The 25,375-nt window shown below is 39.3% G+C and overlaps 1 protein-coding gene and 1 non-coding gene across 2 annotated transcripts in view; both read left to right on the top strand.

Moving 5' to 3' along the window:
• The window catches only part of CNTNAP2 (contactin associated protein 2), a 2,213,955-nt gene that overhangs the window by 1,367,240 nt on the left and 821,340 nt on the right, over nt 1-25,375 (top strand). The window lies entirely within an intron of this gene.
• On the top strand, nt 16,753-16,885 carry LOC133073180 (small nucleolar RNA SNORA66). The gene has a single exon (XR_009696887.1). It is a non-coding gene; the product is annotated as a small nucleolar RNA SNORA66 (small nucleolar RNA).

A 25,375-nucleotide genomic window follows, 5' to 3' on the forward strand; every position in this document is an offset into this window, starting at 1 on the left:
CTCCTGCACTGGCAAGTGAGTTCTTTACCACTAATGTCACCTAGGAAGCCCTTGTTTTTTAATCTGTTGGCAAATCACTAGTTAGACAACCTGAAAGATTCCTTTCGACTTTAAAATTATGTGATTATAAAATAAATAAGTAATGAAACAATTCCCTTGGTCAGTCATTACGGTATATATGCATATGCCATACACCTATATAGTAGAATCAGAAAGACCATCATCCAGGCATTTTTGGTGAAAAGAATCCTTTGCTTGTCCTTTGCTGCCGTGACCATTTCGGATCTGATTAAAGATGCATACATGCAGGCAGGATGATGCAAACCTCAGCAAGTGATCCGAGGCTGACTTTTTACAGGCTACCTTTTTTGACCCCATAAAATCCTAGTACAATACCATTCCCACTCAGACTTTCCTCCTCTCTGTAAAAGATGGAGACCCAAATGCTGATGGCTCTCTGGGGGCTCCTGGCTCAGAAACAGTTCTCTCAGCAGTCTCCTGACATTATTAATGGCTCTGATGTACAAACCCAGAATAAAATAGAATTAAAATCCAAAGTTAATTTCAAGCTCCATTAGAAATTAAAGGTGTTGGGAAAGAAATCAATATTTGCCCAGTGCAAAATGACTAAATTCAAAGCAATTAATTCTATTATTTTGTAACTTCTAAAAACTATAAAGAACCTTCAAACTATAAAATGTTGCCACATTCACACATGTACACCACATGTGACAGAAAATAATGGGAATGATTTCGAAAAGCAAGATACAAAAATCTATTTTATAGTTTATAGCCACACCATGTAGTGTACACACTAAAATGTATGTCTTAAAATAGGGCCAATTATTCTGTAAAATTCGTGGCTCTTTCCAGCAATTACCAACACTTAGTTGTAAATCTGAGAGGATGTAAGGGACAGAAACACTGCAGAAGAGCAAAGAGATTTATTTAAATAAAGTAAACATATCCATTTCCTTAAGTTTACTTTTTCTCTGTTCCAGCTTGTTTTTCCGCAACACGATAGATTACCAAACAAAATGACCTTAAAACCATGTAGTTCCAACTAGTATAAAGTATTTTGCCACCTGTAGAGTTGAAGATCATAAAAGAAATAAAACTAACAGTCAGTAAAAGCTTTTTCATGTCAGAATCATTGTCACTTCCTCCCTGCTGTGTCCTTCTGAGAAAAATCTGAGTTAACAAATGGATCTTTTGCAGGCGCAGAGAGATCAGAGTCAGATGGGTCTGGATCAGACCTTGTAATGAGGATGTGTCATTGTTCCTTCTCCCCATGTCAGGAAGAAGCTTCATGAGAACTGGCTCAGTCTCTCTTATTATTTCAGCGGACTGGGGCAAACAACTTGAATGATAATGTGGGACTAAACCAGTTCTTACTAAGAAAATGTCCTGCAACTTCTGGCACAACTTTCCTGTTTGTGATGAAAACAGTGACTATGATATAGGCCTAGAGGCAGCAAAGGAAGTCATGGCCAGACACGGGGACCATTCTCAGACACTTCAATAAGAGAGAACAGAGTTCACCGTCGACAAAAGCCTCATGAGCTTCAGGTTCTAAATATTGACATATTCTTCCAGTGACTAATATTCAACTTCTTCACCTTTCAAACACAGCATCCTTTATAATTCTATTAGCTGTCCTCTCCTAAAGGTGTGACTCTTCTGGTCAGATGATACAGAGCTGGCATTTAGGAGGTGAGCTTCATGGCCCACCAGCCCCATTCATTGTCTTTGCTGTTGCTATTCAGAGTTCTGCTCTAGCTCTAACAAAAGCGGGGTGTCAATCAAATTGATTCTCAACTCTCTTAAGTTCCCTGTTATTCAACTTTTCCTTCCCTCCTGTGATATTTTAAAAGGGGAATGGATTCTGGAATAAGAAAGGCTGTTCCAGCCCCAGTTCTGTCACTTATTATCTGTATGGTCCAAGATGTTGACTTAGCCTTCTTGATCCTCTCTTCCTTTCCATGTATAAGAAAGATGATGCTACTTACCTGGCAAACTTTTATGTTTTTGTTTTTAAGAATCTAAAGTGTCTGTGAAGTGAATGCTCATTACCAGGCAGATGGAGAACCCTCAGAAGTAGCAACCACCGGTGTGTGGTGGATCATACCTCCTGAGCACCCAGGGGTGCTGTGTGTTCCCTCTCCACCTCTTGTAACAAGTCTACCCTCAGGAGGGCATCAAACAGCAAAGGTGAGCAGAAGTCAAGTGAGAGAAAGGAAGTAAGGAGTGTCAGATTAAAATGCAGGGGTGCAGAGAGGATAGGAATGATGCATGGTATGTGTTTAAAAATGATGCATCTTTCTCAACCCTTCTCATACATGCAGCCAAGGAGCCAGAATAAGTTGCCCTTCCTTGCTGTATCCTCCTCCGATACCGGTCATTCCCTCAATGTGGATTTCATCTCCCCTGCTTCTATGAATCTGCTCTCATCACTGATCTTATGTTGGCAAACTAAGTAACATAAATGGGGCATTTGTATTTAATATATGTTGCCTCCTCCTTCTCATAGCAGTTTTCTTTGTTTCCCATGACTCAACAAGGTCTTCTCTTGGGTTCAGTTTCGTTTTTGTTTTTTTTTTTAATTTTTTATTTGGAGGATAATTGCCTCACAGTGTTGTGTTGGTTTCTGATGTACTGCATGAATCAGTCATAATAGTGTTATATATATACAAATATATGTACACACAAACATATATATACATGCAAGGAGATCCAACCAGTCCATCCTAAAGAAGACCAATCCTGAGTGTTCATTGGAAGGACTGATGCTAAAGCTGAAACTCCAATACTTTGGCCACCTCATGTGAAGAGTTGACTCATTTGAAAAGACCCTGATGCTGGGAGGGATTGAAGGCAGGAGGAGAAGGGGATAAGAGAGGATGAGATGGCTGGATGGCATCACCGACTTGATGGACATGGGTTTGGGTAGACTCCGGGAGTTGGTGATGGGCAGGGAGGCCTTGCGTGCTGCAGTCCATGGGGTTGCAAAGAGTCGGACACGACTGAGTGACTGAACCGAAGTGAATGGATATATATATGTACATATACACCCTCTTTCTTGTGCCTCCCTCCTTTCTCCCACCCATCTAGGCCACCACAGAATGCCAGGCTGGGTTCCCTGCATTAGACAGCAGCTCCCCACTAGTCATCTGTTTTACACATGGTAGAGTGTTCATGTCAACGCTACTTGCTCCATCCGTCTGCCCTCTCCTTCTCCCTCTGTGTCCACAAGTCTGTTCTCTACAACAGCGTCCCCATTCATCCCCTGCAAATAGGTTCATCATTCTACAAGGCCACCATCACCCTGATAGCAAATCCAAGATACCACACACACTAAAAAAAATAAAAAATAAAAGCCAATATCACTGATGAACATAGAAGCAAAATTCCTTGACAGAATTCTTGCAAACAGAATCCAGGAACACATTCAAAGGACCATATACCATGATCACATGGGTTCAGTTTGAGTGAGGCTGTTGTTTCTCAGTCTGCGTCCTGGACTCTCCCTTTAGCCTCACCCTTAGATAGCAGTGCTCCCAAGTGTTGCCCTCAGGTTTTTCCTCTCACTTATTCTCTTCCCCTTGATGCCCCCAACTATGTCTTCAATGCCCATTTATATGATGAAGATTTCTCAACCTATATTGCTCAGCCAAGACTTTCTATTGGATCTATTAACCTGATGGACAGTGACTGGCACACACAAGGAATTTAATAAATACTTGTTGATCTTGCAAACATCTCAATATCCTCCATGCTATGTCCCTATAACAAACTCAGCAGGTTAAAATTCAACTTTCCTGTTCCCTCATCCCACCCAGACTTGTTATTCCTCCTGTATAAATGTAAATGGTCCATTACCAACCCAGTCATTGATACTAGTTACCTAAAACCACCACATCAAATCAGTCCCCAAGTCCAATATATTCTACCTCTGGAGCATCATTCATACCTCACCTTCTTTTCCACGGCTACGCTCAGCTCAGCCTCTCCTCACTTCTGAGCAACTGCAGGGACCTTCCAACTGGATGTGAGAGCCTTCAGTTCATCCTTCACATGTCTTCAGTACTCAGCTCATGCCGTTTATTGCAGGAAACATTCCATCATCACAGATCTAATCTAGGACCCTACCCTCTGTGCTTCCATAGCCTACTGTGTATACCCTGTCAACGGAAAAGCAATATAGACTTACCGGATAGTTTGTATTTTTTTTCACATCGAAAAATGAGAGTTTATTGAGTTTGGAAATGGAATGTGATGAAAAATCCTGGGCAGACCTCAGCCATGGCTGGATCCTGGATATTAGGTTGTTGATATGAAAAAAAAAAAAAAAAACTCCTTATTTGACTTCATAAATGAAGTCACATGACTAGACTAATGCAGTAGACACTCAGCAAATGCTTGCTATACAATGAATGTAAGGGAGCCTGACACTCCCCATACTACTTACTGGCAGGACATTTGCTTAAAGGAAGGCAGCTGGGCTTGTGCTAAACTTTGTCTTCTCTTTCTCTTTCCCATAGTTGCGCTTTCTCTCCCTAATCTCTGTCAAGTGAGGGAAGGTCTGATATCAGTCACTTATTTGGAAATTTTCTTTTGGTGTGTGTGGGATTGATCATTGTCACATTTCCCAATGGTTATACTTTAAGCTGGCTTAAATTAAAAGATGCTTCTCCTTGGAAGAAAAGTTATGACCAACCTAGACAGCATATCAAAAAAACAGAGACATTACTTTGTCAACAAAGGTCCTTCTAGTCAAAGCTGTGTTTTTTCCAGTAGTCATGAATGGGTGTGAGAGCTGGACTATAAAGAAAGCTGAGCACCAAAGAATTGATGCTTTTGAACTGTGGTGCTGGAGAATACTCTTGAGAGTCCTTTGGACTGCAAGGAGATCAAATCAGTCAATCCTAAAGGAAATCAGTCCTGAATATTCATTGGAAGGACTGATGCTGAAGCTGAAGTTCTAATACTTTGGCCACCTGATGCGAAGAACTGACTCTTTTGAAAAGATCCTGATGCTGGGAAAAATTTAAGGCAGGAAGAAAAGGGACGACAGAGAATGAGATGGTAGGATGGCATCACCAACTCAATGGACATGAGTTTGAACAAGCTCCGGGAGTTAGTGATGAACAGGGAAGCCTGGTATGCTGCAGTTCATGGGATTGGACCCGACTGAGTGACTGAACTGAACTAAACCGATATGTAGTTGAGAAAGGAAAGATAGGTTTCCAGTTAAATAAATCTCATGGAAGTAAAACCTTACTGCTCCTTGCTTTCTTACTTGTAAAGTTAACCCTTACTATACTCTTTAATCCTTTTACGCTGCTTGGAATGTATTCAGAGATTTTTTCTGGAGTGTTTCTCATCTAGCAGTTAATCCCTAGGTACTTCTGAAAGGAAGAAGTGTTTGAGCTTCACTCACTGAACTTGGATACCACCAGTCAGTCCATCAGTTCTGTTTTTGTTTGTTTGTTTTGTTTTCTCTAAGCCAGTGGTTCTTATATTCTAATTTGAGAATCACCTGAGTAAATCTATAAAGTACAGATTCCAGAGCAACATCCCAAGAGTTTCTGTTTTATAAGGTCTGTAACAGACTCAGGAAATCTACATTTTAATGAGCTTACTAGAAGATTCTAGAGCAATTGCTCATGCCAATTTGAGTAGATAATACTTCCCTTCCATTCTCTTCCTCCAGCCAGAAGGTAGAGCCTCTCTTGAATTCTACTCATTATCTTTCCTTCCCTTCAGATTCACCAAACCCATCACTCAATGACCTTTTATACAGCAAATTCACTGTCTGTCTTACCTTAGCCTTGGTATCAATTCAGCCCCTTGCCACATGGGCTGTCCATTACCTTGTGATCATGAGCTTACGTCACCTCATCTTCACCAGGTTGCAGGACATGGTTAAGAAGCAAGCCACTGACACAACATTATAAAGCAATTGTCCTCCAATTAAAAACAAAACAAAACAAAAAAAACAAAAGACCAGAAATGAAGATCAAACAAATCACACACAAAAAGAAGCAAGCCACCTCAGAGCATACTGTCAAGTGAACTTCAGAAGGAAAGACAGTCCCTCAGAATCCTCACACCCCAGCCATGAGGATAGTGAATGGGTGAAAAACAGAAGAGCTTAAGTTTTGAAGCTTTCATTCCAAAATCTTTGTTTTTAATGTTGAAGGTGTTTGAGATAACTACACGTGGTGTCAGGAAAAAAACTATCCCCTCAAAATATAATTACAACTGATACCAAAAAGGAAGAAATAAAAATCTCTGAAAGTTTTATTTAACAGTAAGTGACGTCCATACATTTGGAATTATTATTAATTCACAATCCTCAAGCAATATAAGAACCATGCATTTTACAAAAGATGCCGATTAATACATGATATATGTTATTGTTTTAGACATTGTTTTATTACAGCACTTAATTTCTGACACGTTCAGATTTCACGTTCAGTAACATACTTACAACTTTAAAAAAAAAAAAGAAAGACAATAGAGGAAGCATTATTTTCCATTGTTCTGAATCCAAACCAAATAGACAGTGAACTGCTCTGACTGTGCATACAGACAACTCCAGGCCTTTTTAATTTTTCACCCCTCTGGCTATCTTTTTTATATCAGTGACAAAAGGCAGTACATTTAGTATATCATGAATACCAAACCTGGCACTTCTTTGAACCTTACCTAGCACTTTCTCCTTTTGTTCTGATCTTCATACACTATTTAAAGAGTGATACAAGTGCTGAGAATTCATAGCGTAATGATTTCACAGTTTTAATTCTATGTTTCTTGAAGAGAAGTGTTCTTTCCTCCTCAAGCTGGTTTCTTTTTTAATGAAAAAGCTAATTATCCTTCAAAGCATTTTTTTTTTTTTTTTTTTTTGCTTTTAGTACTAGAACTAGGAAGTAATTTAGTAACTTTCTAATAGTAAGTTAATGAGTTTCATCCAGGAGCTAGTGTCATGCGGTGCATATTTTTTAATGTGTACACAATGTTTCTAAGCTAAACCCAGTTAATTTTTTTGTTGTCGTTTTTACTTTTATCAGCAAGAAAGAGAGGCTAAAAAACAGACTCATAGCTCTCCAGTGTGCTTAATAGGATTATTTAACAGCATCCAAACGTATTTATCACTGTATAGTAAACATAAAGAGCTCTTTGCCACAAAATGACAAGGATCAGAGGCAGATCACTATGGGAGGCACCCAAACCCCTTTCATTTCTAATGTTCTTGCTGTGCTGATTGTCTTTGAGAAAACATTACCTGTTTTCCTCAACCTTGCATGAGCAGAGAAGAATGCCTGTGGGTGTTTTGCGTAGTGGGAGGTCCATGTGCCAGTGCACACCTAAATAAAACCTGCTTATTTATCTGTTTGTCTTTAATCCCATTCAGTAGCCTCATGATTCAAATAATTACCTTGTCAAAGCACTATCATAGCCTGTACTACTTTGGAGGAATCTTTAAAGAGACAAACAACAAATTTTAAGGGAAGAAATAAAATGAGATGGATGAGAAAAAATACAGGAGGGGTATTCCAGTTCATGTACATTATATCCTAAAGCACACAGCATGTCTGCTACACTCTGCCATACCCATGACCATCAATCTCAAACACACGTGCACGCATGTAGCATCAAAGGGTTCTCGCTCCCAATTGCCAACATGTTGTTTTGAGATATTTTTCTGGAACCACCAGGGAGTATTTTTATGGAAAGAATTTCAAAATATTTTTGCAGATCTAAATCTTCAGTACTGAATATTCACATCAGCAATGTCAGAAAAGTGCTTCTGTAGGGAACAAAAGTTCATACCACATAAATCCGTGTCATGGTTTTATCTTTGTTCATACCACATAACAAATCCATGTTATGGCTTTATCTTTTAGTCAGATTACCTTCAGTTTAAATCACAGAAACTCAGACCTATCTCACATCTGTCCATATTCAACTTTCCTCAGATTTTTTTCCCAGTAACTAAATAAAAATTCTAAGCTGTAGGACAATTTTGAGTAATATTATAGAGAGAAATTTCATACATTACTTTTTAAAAAGTTATTAACCATTAGGGAAAATAAAAGTTTTCATTCTCATGTAAAGAATTATAAATTGAATTTAAATCAAGATCGGTCATGATCAGAGGTCAATATTTTTAAACTTGAGTATGAACTTGGACCAACAATTTTATTTATGGAATTAAATAGTGAGGAAATAATTAAACATATTTACAAATATTTATGTATAATCTTTATCTCAATATAGTCTTGGATGAAAAAATTAGGAGCAAATTGTTACATTCATCAATAAGAGTGTGGTAAAGTAAAGGATGATATAATGATATCCTGGGAAACTGTTCAAGTCATGAAGTGGAGCCATATTGTTTGACACAGAAAACATGACTCCCACTACACTATGAGGAGAATAAAACTAAAATCATAATAAACTAAAAGTAAATAAAAAGTATAAAATGTTATTTTGTAATTTTATGTTATTGTTGTCAAGTACTGAGATTGGAGAATCCACCTGCAATGTGGAAGACCTGGGTTCTATCCCTGGGTTGGGAAGATCCCCTGGAGAAAGAAATGGCAACCCACTCCAGTGCTCTTGCCTGGAGAATCCCAGGGATGGGGAAGCCTGGTGGGCTGCCCTCTATGGGATCACACAAAGTCGGACACGACTGAAGTGACTTAGCAGCAGTAGCACTGAGATTACTGATCATAAAATTGTTTTTCATATTTATGTATTGCCTTATTTGTATTTACATAAACATGAATTACTTTTTTATAACAAACTATGAATTTTTGTATTTTTTAAACACTGTGGTAAAGAAAATTAAATAGGATTAAAAAGACCAGATAGGTATATGTAAGTGAAAGTGTAAGTGAAGTTCACTCAGGCGTGTCTGACTCTTTGTGACCCCATGAACTGTATAGTTCATGGAATTCTCCAGGCCAGAATACTGGAGTGGGTAGCCTTTCCCTTGTGTAGCCTTGGTTAAGTCATTTTCCCTCTCTGAGATTCACATTTCTTTTCCATAAAATAAATGAAAGTTTTTCTCCCCCTCTTGCTGGAGGTTACTGTGAGGCTAAAATGAGGACATGCTGTCTATGAAGAGCACTCCACATGCCCAAAGGAACATCAATTTTAACCTCAGTGGTTACACTCAGGGCAGTTGATGGAGCCAGTGTTGGATCCTCACCTCCAGGGAAGGTTCCAGGCAAACCCTGAAGCAAGAAGCAGTCACACTCTGCCCATCGGGCTGCCTGCTTCACTTCAGGGCCACCACCTCCCTCATTTTCCAATTCCTTCTTGTTTTATCTTCAGTTTTCACCCAAAGTTAATCTCACAGAAATAGTGGCTCACATTTTAACCTGCTCTGAGTGGAATTTACATTCTCACCAGAGATAAGAAATTATCAGCCAAGATAAACAATGACCAGCCACAGATTTTCCTGTTTTGATGAGCGACCACAAACTCCCCCCAACCCCTCTCCCACCCCTACTGAGGTCACACCACCTTGCTTGCCCTCCTCTGAATGAAGGCCAACCATCAGCTCCCTTCATCAGAAGTAGGGAGTTCTCTGAAAGGTAGTATTTCTGACTCAAATCTCTGCTCAGTTCAGTTCAGCTGCTCAGTCATATCTGATTCTTTGCGAGCCCATGGACTGCAGCATGCCAGGCTTCCCTGTCCTTCACTATTTCCTGGGGTTTGCTCAAACTCATGTCCATTGAGTCAGTGATGCCATCCAACCATCTCATCCTCTGTCGTCCCCTTCTCCTCCCACCTTCAATCTTTCCCAGCATCAGTGTCTTTTCCAATTTCAGTTCTTTGCATCAGGTGCTGCTCTGACCGAATCTCTGCTATGACCATGGAAAAAAAACACAAATCCGCTGAAACCAAATTCCACCCCTTTTTAAGAAAAATATCAAGTATTATAAAAAGTTATCCGTGTGTCACATTTAAAAATAAGAAAAAATTCCATGATAGTAGATTTTGCTAGAGTACTTCCATAATCATAATTAGAATGCTGTATTAAAGCTTGCTTAGTGGCTCAGACAGTAAAGAATCCACTTACAATGCAAGAAACTCAAGTTCAATTCCCGGGTTGGGAAGATTCCCTGGAGAAGGGAATGGCAACCCACTCCAGTATCCTTGCCTGGAGAATTCCATGGACAGAGGAGCCTGGCAGGCTACAGTCCATGGGGTCGCAAATGCACTCACACTTTCACTCTCATTAAGCACTGAGAACAGAAGTAAGCAAACATATTTCCTTATTCAGTCCTTTAAGTAGATATATATATTTTTTTATTTTTTAGATACAAGAAGATGTAATATAGACAGATATAGATGCATAGATACATTTTGCATGTATTATATTATTTGTTTTAGGTTGTATATTTGCATAAAATATGTATTTATGTATTTTACACATATGTAGATTTTTGAGTAGCTTGAAATTTGTTAGATCTACAAAATTATTTAAAAGTGAAATTTACTTTAAAAAATCTACCCTATATATATTCTACCACATATATTTACCATATATATAATTTTCCATCTTTCTAACATCTTATATATGTGTATATTATATATAACATGTATAATGTTAGAAAGCTGGCAAACTCTTTTAATCAGGACAAAGTCACAAAATAAACCTATTTACATGCCTCAGGGAATGGAGTTTAATGGACTGTTTAGAATAGCATGAGGTTAATTAGGATTCTTAGAAAAGTGAGACTTAAAGTGAATTAGTGTGTTATATTGATAAAAAGGAGAGAGTCTCATAACCCAGTAAGAACGTATCCACGCCAGGCAGGCGGCGCGTTCCTTTGACGGCTCTCTGCACTCACGCCCCACCTCCATTCCGCCAGCTGTTCTGCTCTCATTAACTCCATGCTCCCTCTCAGGTCAAACACCTTTGCGTTTTACCCTCTGTTCCTATGACCTCCTACTTGCTTTCCCCCTTGCCACACCTCAGTCTCCTCCCATCACAGCAACCAGAACACGCCTGTTAACATGTACGTTGTTGTCATGTCAAACTTCCAAGACGGTGGCCTCCAGATGCTGCGCTCTTGGTCTTGGCACTGACTACCCTCTGCATACCTTGCTTGCTCATCCACTCAGTTTCAGCCGTACTGGGCATGTTGTATTCCACAAAGATATCAGGCCCGTTGCATTTACTATTCCCCTAACATATCTACAAGCGTGACCATCTCCATCAACTCCTTCAAGTCACTTTTCAGATGTCATCTTCTCACTAAGACCTTCCTTGAGAATCACACCTAAAACTGTATTCACTCACTTTAGTCCCCATCTCCCATTGCTTGATGTAGTTTTCTTCATAGCAGTGAAAGCGAAGTTGCTCAGTCATGTCCTACTCTTTGCGACCCCATAAACTGTAGCCTACCAGGCTTTTCCACCCATGGGATTTTCCAGGCAAGAGTTCTGGAGTGGGTTGCCATTTCCTTCTCCAGAGGATCTTCCCAACCCAGGGATCGAACCTGGATCTCCCGAATTGTAGGCAGACGCTTTACTGTCCGAGCCACGATGGTGACTTTTCATAGCAGTAATCATTCCTTAATATGACATATGATTTACTTGGGGGCTTCCCTGTGGCTCAGATGGTAAAGAATCTGCCTGCAATGCAGGAGACCTGGGTTCTATCCCTGGGTCAGGAAGATCCGCTGGAGAAGGGAATGACTCCCCACTACAGTGTTCTTGCCTTATTCATTTGCTTTACTACCTGCCCCATGCAACTAGAATGTAGATTACATGGGTTTGGGGGATTTTTGTCTGTTTTATTCATTATGGTATTGGCAGAATTTTAAATAGTGCCTGTCACAGCAGTAGAGCCTCAATAAATATTTATTGGATTAAATAAATTTATTTATTTGTGCTGGATAGGCAAGGAAATTAGAAGTGGCTGAAATTAGGCCTACAAGAGGTTAGTTAAGTAGATTTCCTGTTGAAAAATACTGAGAGCTTGTATTAAGACATAGTTATGGAATGGATACTGACATTAAAATATTATAAACCAAGCTAAAATTTGAGTATAGATTCTAAAATAAATAATGCTAAATCATTTATTTCTGGAAAATAATATGATCCTATTTCTGCTATTACAACACAAATAAAGGATTTACAAAATCTACAAGTTAATGAAAGATCAGAAATTTTTGAACTGTCATGAGAAAAACTAATAAACTAATGAACAAACAGATATTTTCAGGGGTTGATAAAACTGTCTACTGCTAATTACATGTTTTGTACTTTGTAAAAAAGCTACTCATGTGTGGAACAAAAAAATAGAACAAATTAATCATAGACTCAGAATGATTCACTATGTATAGTTTACAAATTAATTAGCTTTCTCTTAATCTTTTCAATTAAAAAAGTGTTAAAGCGTTAGTTTATTGCTTATTTCAGTGTTAAAATGCTGGTTAATTACAAAACATTATTAGTGGCTAGTATTAAAATTCCACTTACAAGCATGAGGGGAACAAAATGCATTTAAGGTTGATTTTCAAGTCTAGCTTTCATAAGTCTGCTTGGGTTAAAGAAAAACTGCTAAAGCACTTTACCGTATTCTGATGATATGTGTGTGTGTAAGTTTTTCATTTGACTTACATATGTATGTGTATACAAATACAGATTTATACAATGTATATGTGTGTGTATATATATATATATTTGTATACACATATGCATTTATACAATATTTGTGTATATATGCATATATATACAGTGCATGTATACATATGTGTATATATGTGTGTGTATATATATACACACATATGCAGGACATATGTGTGTATATATACACATATGCAGGGCTTCCCTGGTGACTCAGTGGTAAAGAATCCACCTGCCAATACAAGAGACACAGGTTCAATCCCTGGGTTGGGAAGATCCCCCGGATAAGAAAATGGCTACCCACCCCAGTATTGTTGCCTGGGAAATCCAGTGGAAAGAAGAGCCTGGTGGGCTACAGTCAGTCCATGGGGGTCACAAAGAGTTGGATATGGCTGAAGGACTAAGCAACAACAACAACAATGTATATATACAAATTCTTAGTAGCATTAATTCTGGTCATAAGATCATAAAATAGTATGAAAACTGTACAAATATGTGTGAAAATTAAGAACTACGCACACAAATCTGTTTATGATTTTTCAAACTGAGCTTTTGGGGTCAAGTATTTTCTTCCTTCTTCTCTACGTCAGATAGCCCACAGGTATTTTCTATTCAGACAAGGTCAAGATGTGATGCATTTGACTAAGACTCGAATCAGTCCTGCTGAAATATAACATTCAAGGAGAGAATTATGGAATAGGACCTGCAAGTATTCACAAAGAGTTGCTTCTTAATGCTTCAGAGGCAGCCTTGATGATAGCAGGGGAGTGAAAACGCTCCTACTTTTAAATACTTTCTGGAGTGGGTATGGAGAACTTCTTAGTCACGTTTCACTGTGCACTGAGCCAGTGGTGGGTACATGGAGAACAGAACTCAAATACAGATGCCATGGCAAGTGGCAGATGTGAGCAGCTGAGAAGTGATATTCAAACAGGGCATAAAAGATCAACTAACGGATGTCAGAAAAATTATTTCTAAAAATACTCAATAAGTAGGTAGCTCTAGAGTGGCAAAGCAAGTGTAGAAAGCAAGTGTAAGCCTACTATAGAAAATTATTATAAAAAAGGAAAGCAAACAAAAGCTAAGGTTCCTTTGCACACATGTAAATAAGAGTACAGCATGGAATGAGACTCATCTCTCAATGTATTTTGCGTTGGTTTTGCTTGGTTAAAAATTTAATCAGGTCCCAGAAACTTAGATTTCAAATCCTGAAAAGCGATTTAAGTTAGTGGCTCAGATGGTAAAGAATCTGCCTGCAGTGGAGGAGACCTGGGTTCAATACCTGGTCAGGAAGACCCCCTGGAGAAGGGAATGACAACCCACTCCAGTATTCTTGCCTGGAGAATCCCATGGACAGAGGAGCCTGGTAGGCTACAGTCCATGGGGTCACAAAGAGTCAGACACTGCTTAGAAATGAACACTTTCACTTCACTTTCACTTAAATGGAATTAGGTGGATAGGGCTTTTGTGGGGGGATTTGGGGAAGTTATCTTTCTAAAAAGAGATAGTCTCTCTTCAGAAAAATGTTATTTCAAGATGGGATATGTAATGTGGGAAAAAAAAAAAAAGGAAAAGAGTCATCCATTGCCTCACTCTCTAGAAATAGCCACTATTATCTGTTGTGACACACTTTCTATTTCTTTTTTTTTTTTCCCAGTCCATATTTATGTCAATTAATTAAAAGCAAATTTCAGTTTTGGTAGCTACCATTAAAATTAAGCATGCAGAATGGAAAGATATTCAAAGATAACTGTTTTATAGCTTCAGTATATCACAATTGAAAAGGAATGAAAATATATTGAACATAATGAAAATTAAACCTTTTGGATAAATAGGACTAGTAAGGTAGATTTTAGTTCCAAATGATGACCAGAAGAAGAAGTCAGAAAGAAAAAGAAGAGAATGTGAGGAGAGGGAGAGAAAAAAATGAGTGAGAGCAGGCAGGAGGCAGAGCCTTAAGTGGAGAATAAAGAAGAAGGAGACAGTCAGATGCCAACATTGCTCCCTGGTCTCAGCCCAAATTTCGGTGGCCCACCCTGGCCTCCCTCTCACCGCACCTTTGGCTTTTGCAGGCCAGCACTCAGCGTAGGAAGAACACCTCTGTGAAAAGGCCAGTGGTTTTCTGTGCCAGAAGCTTTGCTTCGGGCCTTCCGGTGGGCACTGTTGTGTGGATTGTTCTCAGGTGTTTTTATAAAAGTCATAAACGCCAAAATGCCCAGCACTCCACAGAGGAGGCCAGCCTCATTTCCAGCCTTCGATGCTGCGCTTTAATCTCATTATCAGAGTCTTCATCTTCAGCTTCTCTTAAAGGAGACCTTATTGAATTAAAAAATGAAGGGTTTGATATTTTTGATGCTGCTGTAACAAATTACCACAAACTTAGTGGCTTAAAAGAACACAGATTCATTTTTTTTATAGTTTGGTGGGTTAGGAGTCTGAAATAGATCCTGTTGGATTGAAAACCAAGGGGTCAACAAGGCTGCATTTTTTTTCCTAGAGCCTCTGAGAGAGAATCTGTTCTCTTATTTTTGCAGCTTCCAGAGGCCCCTTGTACTCCTGGGCTTGCTGCCCCTTCCTCCGTCTTCAAAGCCAGTAGGGGCCAGCCCAGGCTGCCTTACATCCTATTAGTCTCATAGTGACTGACTGCCTCTCCCTTTCACTTGTAAGAACTCTTGTTTTTATATTAGTGCCATCCAGATAACTCAGGATAACCTCTCACCTCAAGATTCCTAACTTTATCACATCTGCCAAATCCCAGGAAAGGTATGATAATTCCTGGGATTATGAGGGGACAACTTTGGGGGAGGCATTATTCTGCCTATGACAAACATAAAGTTAAACTCATGAAACGGAATATTTTCTTGCCATATAGCATAAGCAGAAATTATAAAGCATAATAACCATCCAAGAATAATCAAGGTTTTAGAAGGACCCCTTAGGTCAACATTTTTCCCACTGAAGGGAGATTTTCTTCCATATCTTAAGATTTCTCGGTATTACTTTAGCACATGTTTTGTATTTTAGTTTGAAATATGTTTATTTTTTATTCTTTATTTCCTTCTCTCTTGCTTCCTCTCCTCACTGCTTTCACAGAATTCAGTGACTGTATTTTGGGACAAAATGTTAGGAATATGGGAAGCCTGAGTGTGAAAACTCAGTTTTCTCATAAACTCAAACACATGGCTGTCAGTATGACATTTGATGGTATGTCTAGAATGTTAATGTATGTCCATAGTGTTTCAGATCGAGGACTCTAAAGGTCTAGGGATGCCGTAGGAACAACTTAGTGTGATTTAGCTAGCTCCCTGTACAACATTAAACGAGGTAGAACCAGAGATCCTACTTTAAGGTAGTGCACTCAGGCAAATGGTTTTATTCACCACACTCGCCCTTTAAACACCACCCTCTGAAGGAAGATACAGCGTCCCCGTGTGGGCCATCTCCCAGCTTTCTTTCTTCCTGTCTTCTGCTTCATACTTTGGCTATTGGGTGAGTAACATGTGAAGGCGATTGCCTGTAAGTTGCAAGGACATGGGCACTGATATTTAACTAACATAGAGGAAGAAATCCAGAATGAAACAAAGGGCCTGCATTGTTTGGATGTCAGTTTTTCCATCTGTTCCTAAGACAAAGTAACTTCAGCTTACTGTGGCACAAAACTCGTCAAGAGCATTCAATATCATTGAGAATTGTAAGCTTCCTACAAGATTTTGTTTTTAACTTCCAGAAAATTCTAATTCACTGGCCTGTTAATTTGTTCTACTAATGTGTTTCCTATCCCTAAATAGTCCTTGAAGAAGCATGCTCAACCCCTTTCTACTCTGTTGGTAGGATTCTGAAGAAGGAACAGTCAAGAACTGGCAGCTATCCTGGCTGGTCTCTTTGACTGGCATTTCTGGCAGACATAACAGCAACAAACAGGAGACAGAATATATCAGGGAATAGTTCATCCTTATTCACTTTTAACATAATTTTTAAATACAACATGTTCTTATATGTAGGTAAATTGAGAATCAAGATCAAAGGAACAGAGAACACACCCTATCCTATGAAGATGATTTGTGTGTGTGTGTGTGTGAGAATAGAAAGACCCAGAGAGTGCAAACTCGATCACTAGCTCTGCATGATGTTGCAGAGGTGAGGGGAACCAGGTTTGCTAAAGTAATTGTGGTGATAGAAATGTATTAGCCTCGGATGCTACCGAGGTGGCTCATTCTATCCCAGTACATTGTAAAAAAATAAATAAATAAAATAAAAAAAAAAAAAAAGAAAGACCCAGAGAAAAAGAGAGGAAAGAATACAAACCAATGCACATAGACCTTGAAAGATTTCCCAAGTGGATTAAAAAGTGTATCTGAAAGAAGAAGTAAGGTGTTATCACTCTGGAGAACTTGGGTGTCTGGTGTGTCTGGAGAAGGTGGAGGACAGGCAGGGGTGCGGTTGGGTGGGTAGGCAGAGGCTGGTGATACAAAGTCTGGTGCCTTAAACCTAAGTCTTTGAACTTTATCCAGGAAGGTCTTGATCGCATGAGTCAGCACTTCCTAACATGGGCTTTCCTGATGGCTCAGATGGTAAAGAATCTGCCTGCAATGCAGGAGATCTGGATTCCATCCCTGGGTCAAGAAGATCCCCTGGAGAAGGGAATGGCAACCCACTCCAGTATTCTCGCCTGGAGAATTCCATGGACAGAGGAGCCTGGCGAGCTATAGTCCATGGGATTAAAAGAGTCGGACACAATTGACTAACATTTTCACTTTCCTAATGTAACAAGGTTGTGCCTGGGGAGAAGAAGAGAAATTCCCGTGACCAAGTTAGGTCAGTAAATATATTCTTTATCTGTATCCATTTAAGAATTCTTTCATATTTCAACATGTACTTTGTTTCCCCAAATTATTTTACAGTGGAAACCTTTTCTTGCAGAACTGGGGGTTATAGAATCTTAAGGGACCAGTGTTCCACAGATAATCCTTTAGAAATTGTTTTTGGAAAGTTTTACAGAGGTCCCTACATCCTTAACATGGTTTTTCATCTAGTTCACAGTGTGACTTTGGGCAAATAACTTCATTTATTTGGGCTTTTTTTTCAACTTGCAAACTAGGAAGTTAGGAAAAAATTAAATAGTGTCTGTGATTCCTTCTAGCACTAATATTCTAGCAGCCAGGGGAAAATATCCTATAATCAGCCTGTCTGGAATATAGATACCAAGCTTGAGGTAAAGCTTCACTCACAAGGATTAAATCAGTGACAAGTGATATATATATATATACACACACACACACAATCAACTTGAAATACTTTAATAATGACTTAGTGCACATTGCTTGGAGGAATGGTTTTTAACAAGGTCATAATTTTCAAGGCTAATGTTCATTTTTGCCTTGAACATTAGTAAGAATTAGAACCTGGAGTATATAGGTCAATGCACTCTGAGAGGTATTTCCATGTGTGCTCACCAAATCAATTAGCCTTTTAAATGAAAGTGAAAACCTCTTTGAGTTCAGGCAAAGTAGATGAAACCAGTCTAACTGGTGAAGATGGAAGAATCTCATGCCTGCAATTAATATTTTTCACCAGTATGTCAAGGTGGTAAGAGATAGAATAAAGACGTTTGCAAAAAGCTCCTGTGGGCTTTTTGGACTTTTTTGATACGTACTTCTATTTATTCTCTTAAAATATATACCATAAATTTTTTTCTTGTCATTTAGGCACCATCAATTATTGAACCAATTCAGCACTACATTTCTGAGTTCCATGAATTATGCAAGCTAGGTATTTCTTTTCACATTTTATAGCTCAGAAATCCAAGCTTCAGAAATTTTAGAGATCATGCTCAGGTCTTAAAAGTAAAAAGGTACAAAATTGGAAGTGCAGTTTAAGTCTTCTTTGTATTCTCTGCATTTGTATGAAGTCAATTACCTAAAATATAATCATGTGTATAACATTTATCACAAAGAAATGTATATATACTGTATAAAATTCCCCCAATAATGAAAACTCTCAATGAATTTTTTAAATGTGTTCTAAGAGTCTTTATGAGGACTTCTCCTGTGGCTCAGTTCTAAATAATCTGCCTTCAATGCAGGAGACTGCAGGAGACTTAGGTTCAATCCTTGGGTCGAGAAGATCCCCCAGAGAAGGAAATGGCAACACACTCCAGTGTTCTTGCTTGGAGAATCCCATGGACAGAGAAGCCTGGCGGGCTACAGTCTGTAGGGTTGCAAAGAGCTGGACACGACCAAGCGATTGAACAGCAACAATGAGTCTTTATAGGTCTAGAGCAGAGCCCAAATTATGTAGCAGAATTTACTGTGATGGCCTGAGTCTTCTCACTTACTCTTTGGTGTCAGGTGAGACTAGATAGGAACATTGGTGAATCGCAAGTGTTAGCCATATAACAATGCAACCCCCTTATGAAGCCCTTTCATCACAGAAAATGGCTCTTGTCATAGTTTAGGTTTTCCCCCAAGCATTTCCTGAAACTTTGGACTTGGCTGGAGGTGGTTTATTTGGGAGATTGTCCTGCAAAGCCCAAGTGGACTAGAGATGATGAGACGAGAGAGAAAAATGAGATACATAGAGAAGTGAGTGACCGTGGTCATCAGTGGGGCTCGAGCCCCTGGAGAGTCTCTGAGAAGTCTTGTGATACATGGGGCACTGGGGCATTTATTCACTGACTCTGTCCCTCACTGGTTCAGGGTGGACTCTCTCAATGAGAGAACACTGACTCTCATACTCTTCTTGACTGATGTGGCCAAGCTGGCTCCTTTTGAGCCCAGGAATGTCTGCAGAGAGAGGCAGGTGCTTGAGGCAGAAGCTGTCAATATAGTTGAAGTAGTAATAAACCTCAGTGACATCTGAACTTGGAGATATGTTGAAAGGATAAAAGAAAAATAAAGTTGGACTTCCTTGTTTATAGGCCTCATGGCTCTAAGGCAAACTGTATTAGTCGAGATCATTTTGGTTGCCAGTAATATAACATCCTGTGTGCTACGGCCACTTGGATAGCTCTCGAAGGATGCAAGAGTGAATTGTGACACATGAGGGTAGAGAAGGGCCCAGAAAGGATGTGGAACAGTAAAGACTCATCCTGTCTCTAATTCGACTTCCCTCAGTGTACCAGCACCTCATTCTCTTTCACACACACGCATGTGTGCATACGTGCGCTCACAAACACACACACACACACCAACTTTATGTGCATCGTACATGTTCCTGGTCTCATAAAGGAAAGAAAGATGACCCTTGTCTGTTAGTAACAATTCTGCATTCCTGGTGAAGGAACTAGGACTGATGCACACGAGTGGGAGTAGGTAGATGCAGGGTGTTTAAATCCTGCAAGAATGGGCTTGGTAGAGAGCTGGAGAGCTAACCCCATGTGCAAATCCGCTAGAATATCAACCGGAACAGATTAGGATTCCACCAAACAACCATATGGAGGGAAAAGAAGGGATATCATCTGTGCTTTTTTGAATGACACATTGTGTGTGCGTGTGCGTGGTAAGTCACTTCAGTCGTGTCTGACTCTTTGAGACCCTTTGAACTATAGCCCGCCAGGCTCCTCTGTCCATGGGAGTCTCCAGGAAAGAATACTTACGTGGGTTGCTGTACCTTCTTCCAGGGAATCTTCCCAACCCAAGGATGGAACTGGCATCTCTTACATCTCATGAACTGACAGGTGGGTTCTTTACCACTAGCGCTATTGGGAAGCTCAGTGACACATTGGATGAGTCCAAAACATACCATATAACTCAGTAGCTGTCTGGGAGCTGTTAGATGAGCAGAAAGACAGAGCCAGGTCACAGTTCTGAAACTGCCTTTTAGGGTAGAAGTGGAGTAAAGTGTAAGAAAGTTATCTTAATCTTAAAATGGAAAAGAACTATGTCCATTTCAGAATCAAATGGTACAGAAAAATGTGAATACATTAGCATCTTCTACATTATACTACTGATATTTTATAGATTTCGAGTTTAATAGCACCAAATCATGAAAAGGAACACTGGAAAATTTGGACAGATTTTATACATGTGATTCTCAGTGAAAGCTTCAGCTTTTTCTTTCCTGATGGATGGAAATAAAAATTAGCAAATATATTTGACTAATATTTAGAAATCCTCTGGTGATTCATTTTGGTTTTTGAAGTGAACCCTAGCACAGTAAGACAGGATCCTTCCTTCCCTGCATTGTTTGTTCACTCATTCATTCATTCACGTTACCATATTGCAGGCACTGTACCACATATTCTCAGCTGTTGACACCAGACCCAAGGTCTCTGCCCCCTTGGATGTAGTCAAGAAGCTACAGCAGAACCCTGTGGCTTTTTCAGAGAACTATTCCCATTGCAGCCTATTCCCTGAACAGGGTAATAATGGTACTTTAAATTGAGCTCTTATGGTGATGTTATCACCTTCTTACAAAGCAAGATCCAGGAAATCAAAGGAATCAAGTTTTAATAAAGAATCAAAGTATATTTGTATAATTATTGTGTTAGGGCTACAGGATTTCATAAAATAAAAATTTAATGCCAACACAATTTTATTATTAGAGGTTTCAAAGAAGACATGTTTATCTGTTGTCAACAGAGCTCAAAATGATGTACACAGGATAAAATTTTTTCTATTTCTGTAAGTTTCCATTATGTTGCTGAACGCAGAAAAATTGTTTCAATCCGTAAGAAATATAGGACTCACCTGGGGGTGAAAAGGCCCCTATCTGATAAGAGTTTAGCTGTCTCCCTGCCTATTAGGGTTAACATACTTATGCAAGCAAGGTCCCAAATGTTATTCAGAATGTTCGGTGTATAATTAATGATGATGGGGGTAGTGATGACAATAATATTACTCTATTTTTGTACAAAGTACTAGGATTCCTAAAGCAGTTTCTCAAATTCAAATTTGCTTCTCATAAAAATTTTAGGAAACAAGAAGGTGTCACTCTTATTTTACTCATGTGGATACTTAGGCTGAAAGACTTTAAATGGTACATCCCAGATCATATAGATAATGATGACAAAACCATAACTATAATCCAGTTTGTTTGGGAATGTTGTTTTGTCTTGTTGCTGTTCAGTTGCTAAGTCATATCCAGCTCTTTGCAAGCCCATGGACTGCAGCATGCCAGGTTTCTCTGTCCTTGTTTCTCCAGGAGTTTGCTCAAACCTATATCCATAGTCAGTGATGCCATCCAACCATCTCATCTTCTGTTGCCCCCTTCTCTTCCTGTCCTCCATCTTTCCCAGCATCAGCGTGTTTTCCAAAGAGTTGGCTCTTCACATCAGGTAGCCAAATTATTGGGGATTCAGCTTCAGTCTTTCCAATGAATATTCAGGGTTGATTTCTTTAGGATTGACTAGTTTGATCTCCTTGCTATCCAAGGGACTCTCAAGAGCCTTCTCCAGCACCACAATTTGAAAACAGTCTTTGTGGTCCAACTCTCACATCCGTTTCATGACTACTAGAAAAACCATAGCTTTGACTATAATGGTATTTGTCAACAGTGATATCTCTGCTCTTTAATACACTGTCTAGGTTTGTCATAACTTTTCTTCCAAGGAGCAAGTGTCTTTTAATTTCATGGCTCCAGTCACTATCTGTTATTTTGTCTTAGTTTGATCTTAAGGGAGGGGTGTGGGCAGTTATTGTACTGAATGACTTTCACTCTCATTCTAAGCTCAAAAACAACAGTGTTAAATAGCCCCATGCCTAAAATTCTGAAAGGTACCAAATGTCATGAAAACAATTAATAATCTGATTATTTCTACATATGTGCCCTCCCTTTGTAATCAAAGCCTTTGGAGTAAATTCTTCACAGAACTGACTTCTTTAAACTTTGTGAAAATGAGAAATAAGAATAAGCAGAACAGACACATACCCACTGTACACGTTTTTAGTGATACAGACATAAGACATAGTTAAAAATTATTGAATTGAATTAAAGATTTTAAAGTCTGCTGACAAATCAAAAAGAAGTTCACACGGTTAATCTTCATGTTTAAAGGAATATATGAAATTATCATTTTTTTATTTTTTTTTTAATTATCACTTTTTTAAAAGTCACTTATCCTTTACCCTATTCTGTCAGTGATAAGCAGGCAGAGCAAGCACCACTGAATGGCTAATAAAGTGTCTGACTATAGTCACAGTCATAATCACTAGTGGTAATAGTTTATATTTACTATAGATACAATTACAAAATTAGTATTAATTATTAATACTAATTTAACCAAAAGTACCATGAAAGCTAAAAAGCCTCTTGATGAAAGTGAAAGAGGAGAGTGAAAAAGTTGGCTTAAAGCTCAACATTCAGAAAACTAAGATCATGCCATCTGGTCCCAGTACTTCATGGCAAATAGATGGGGACACAGTGGAAATAGTGACAGACTTTATTTTGGGGGGCTCCAAAATTACTGCAGGTGGTGACCGCAGCCATGAAATTAAAAGATGCTTACTCCTTGGAAGAAAAGTTATGACCGAGCTAGACAGCATATTAAAAAAGCAGAGACATTACTTTGCCAAAAAAGATCCATCTAGTCAAGGCTGTGGTTTTTCCTGTAGTCATGTATGGATGTGAGCATTGGACTATAAAGAAAGTGGAGCGCCAAAGAATTGATGCTTTTGAACTGTGGTGCTGGAGAAGACTCTTGAGAGTCCGTTGGACAGCAAGGAGATCGAATCAGTCCAGCCTAAAATAAAGCAGTCCTGAATATTCATTGGAAGGACTAGTGCTGAAGCTGAAACTCCAATACTTTGGCCACCTGATGCAAAGAACTGACTCCCTGATGCTGGGAAAGATTGAGGGCGGGAGGAGAAGGGGACAACAGAGGATGAGATGATTGGATGGCATCACTGACTTAATGGACATGATTTGAAAGAAGCTCTGGGAGTTGGTGATGGACAGGGAGACCTGGCCTGCTGCAATCCATGGGGTTGCAAAGAGTCAGACAGGACTGAGTGACTGAACTGAACTGAACTAGAGAACCCTGAATGCTTAGGATCTTCTGTGAATGCTAGAATTTTGTCATCATGCTGCCTGTCTGCACAATATAGCTTTGGTTGTCAATAATTACAATCTTGTTTAGATATTTTTGGGCAGTAGTGGAAAGTGAAAGGGGATAATAGCTTTTTCTACTTAAAATAGGAAGTTAGAAGTTGTGTTTAGAAGACGTGACTAAACGACTGAACTGAACATGAAAAGTGAATGTGTTAGTTGCTCAGTTGTGTCCGACTCTTTGTGATCCTATAGACATCTGCGAGGCTCCTCTGTCTGTGAGATTCTCCACGCAAGAATACTGGAGTGGGTAGCCCTTCCCTTTTCCAAGGGATCTTTCCAACCGAGGGATTGAACGCATGTCTCCTGCATTGCAGGCAGATTCTTTACCATCTGAGCCACCAGGGAAGCCCAAAGCTGCCATAACTAGCATTATACCATTTCATTTTTATCATCACTTACAGATGAAGAAATGGAGGTTCAGCGAACTTAATAACTTTGCTATTAAGTCAGCTATTTTGTGGCTTAAAGAGATCAGTGTTGCCCTTAACTTTCTTATGCAATTCCCCATCAACTTGGAGGCTCAGCCTGGTTTTTAGGCATCTTACAGAACAGTAGTCCTCAACAGCACTGTTACTGAAGCTGAAGCTCCAGTACTTTGGCCACCTGATTAGAAGAGTTGACTCATTAGAAAAGACCGTAATGCTTGAAAAGACAGAAAGCAATGGGAGAAGGGGGTGGCAGAGGATAACATGGTTAGGTAGCATTACTGACTCAGTGAATATGAATTTGAGCAATATCTGGGAGATGGTGAAGGACAGGGGAGCCTGGAGTGCTGCAGTCCATGGGGTCACAAAGAGTTGGACACAACTTGGCGACTGAACGACAACAACAATCCTCAACAGGAGTGATTTTAACTCCCAGGGGACGTGGCCATGTCTGCAGATATTTGTGACTGTCCCATTTGGAAGGGGGGATGCTGCTAGCCTGTAGGGAGTGGAAGGCACTGATGCTGATAACATCCTACAAACCACAGGACCGCCCTACAAGAAAGAACTTTTCAGCCCGAATTGTCAGTGGTGCTGAATTGAGAAAGCCTGGTATAAGCCTATAAGACTGACTAATGATGGGAGATGTTTTATTTAAATCACTTGGTATGATACCATTTAGAATGTTATTTCTTAAGAGGATAGAGCTAAATTTCCTCTGGCCCAAGCCTCCTTAAGGTACGGAGGAAGTAGCCTGTAGTATCCTTTCAAAGAACAAAGCCAGATCAATCATACTCTTCTGAATGCCAAAGAGATTGTCAGTCTGATGGTCTTGTGAAGTGACTGACACTTTTGTCAACTCCCAAGAAAATTACTGAAACTTGAGTCTTTTGCAGGTATGCAAAATCGGTGGATTTTATAAAAATTGGACCTTTATTTCAAAGATTTGACTTTTAGAGTTTAAAATACAGACAAGTTGTTTCCAGGTGGAAAAAGAACTAGGAATCCAGATTTCAAAAGGGAGCGATAGCAAGTGATAATTTACTCTGACACAGCTGAGGTGAACCACATTTGCAATAAGAATTTAGCACTGTTATCCTCGCCCTGAAAATATACTGAGTGCCTCTTCATGATGCCTTCAGCTGCTTTCCTTTCACTTGCACTAAGGTGGATTTTCAAAGACTTCAGAATACAGACTATGAGCACAGATTTCTTCTTAGTCACATAAACTTGGGTGGCGCTAGGGATTC

Source organism: Dama dama, chromosome 18 (genome assembly GCF_033118175.1).
Source record: "Dama dama isolate Ldn47 chromosome 18, ASM3311817v1, whole genome shotgun sequence".
NCBI lineage: Eukaryota > Metazoa > Chordata > Mammalia > Artiodactyla > Cervidae > Dama > Dama dama.